This window comes from Anneissia japonica, unplaced genomic scaffold (assembly GCF_011630105.1).
Source record: "Anneissia japonica isolate Jap-2015-1 unplaced genomic scaffold, ASM1163010v1 scaffold131991_len1627_cov111, whole genome shotgun sequence".
NCBI lineage: Eukaryota > Metazoa > Echinodermata > Crinoidea > Comatulida > Comatulidae > Anneissia > Anneissia japonica.
The window spans coordinates 1-1,616 of record NW_022714104.1 but is presented as its reverse complement, the minus strand read 5'-3'; the positions used below and the strand labels follow the sequence as shown (position 1 = coordinate 1,616).

The window sequence follows — 1,616 nt, the reverse complement described above, 5'->3', positions numbered from 1 at the left end:
TTGATTATTTCTGGCAGACTAGCCATAGTGCTTTATCCAACACATTTGCATACTCTGTTGTTATATGACCGCCCCTATTATCTCTATTGTATATTATAGCTGTTTTTTATCTCATTTATACAGTCTCCTGAAGAAGTCCACTGTGTGGATGAAAGCTCGAGAACAAATTTTATTCTGTTAGTCTTAAAAATGCTGCTCTCATTCATTTTATCTTGTTGTACATAAGACTATAACGCGGCTACTCTTTTTATTCATCATGAATTTACTTGATGTTAGTTAGATTCTTTATAAAAATTGAATTATTTCAGTTCAAAAATGCTAAAAAAAAGCAGTTTTTATACAGAATTTTAATATTGGGGGCCATTTTTACCTACTTGTCATTAGGGGCCATTTTTACCGGGGCCATTTTTTCCGGGGCCATTCTTACCGTACACCCTCAAAACCTTCTCGGTAGAAAAAACAACAATCTGTATTAAAAGCTGTAAATGAAGAATCCACATTAGGTATGTTTTGTTGCTTACCATAACAAAGAACCAATAAGACCATTAGAATAGATGTTTATTTTGGGATGCAGAAATGTAGTCTTTATTTTGAGGAAGATGATATAGCCAGCAATTTAAATTGTGTGTGTGGGTGTGTGTGTGTGTTGATTTGGTTCCTCTTCATAAGGGTTATCCAACTACTATTTAACTTTAAAAAAATTATTGAATACTCTCAGCATTCTCATATGAACTGTAAATACTGTATTAAATCTAAATATTTATTTGATCATAAAGGAAACAATTCAAATAATTGATACGGGATCCACATATATTTTTTTCAATAATGATGTGTACTTCTTTTCTGTTTTGTAGGTTATGTTGAGGAATTATTTGATGCTCTTCCTTTGAGAGTCGGTATGAGATCAAAATGCTTAAGGATGCACTTGACAATGCAAAAGAAAATCATGACGTCATGCCTGAACAAATAACAAATTACTTTATTTGGACTGATAAGGCTACACTGGTTATGGAAAGAAAGTCAAGATTCAAATGAAACAGAAGTTTAATGTAGGTTATGCAGTAATGTTGAAATTAGGAATTCAAGTGCAAGTATCGGAAGGAAATGGCTTCCATATTGTAAGAACTGCACATGCTGGTATTACTCTTCGGTTGTTTCGACCAAGCTTGTGCCAGATCCAACATATGAATCGCCTGTATGCAACATGACGGTACAATCTAATACAGTAATGTTAATGCAGGACCCCAATGGAAATAAACCTGCTATTGGTTTTCTTGGGCTATCCTGGCCAATGTTTGTTAATGTTTCCCTGTTTGTTAACTGTAAACTTTTGGCTGAATAAATAAATGAATGAATGAGAAAAAAATATTTTTTTCAGATAATTGCTAAAGAAATTTACATGAAATGATTAAAGCTTGGAGAAATAGTTAAGTGGTGTTTTCCCCTTTCATCCAAATATTGGTCAATAGTGGCAATTTCTGTAAAGCATGGACACTCTTGTTGCATTACTCACAAAAGCATATAGGTCTAAACAATTTTTACTATATTGTATATATATATGCTTTATATAAATTGAAAAATACTGAAAAACAATAATGCTTTGGGAATAAATGGAA

The 1,616-nt window shown here is 32.4% G+C and overlaps 1 long non-coding RNA gene across 1 annotated transcript; it reads left to right on the top strand.

Moving 5' to 3' along the window:
• Positions 1-450: 450 nt before the first annotated feature.
• Positions 451-1,355, top strand: LOC117108866. The gene is made up of 2 exons (XR_004445428.1): positions 451-503; positions 855-1,355. It is a non-coding gene; the product is annotated as an uncharacterized LOC117108866 (long non-coding RNA).
• Positions 1,356-1,616: the final 261 nt, after the last annotated feature.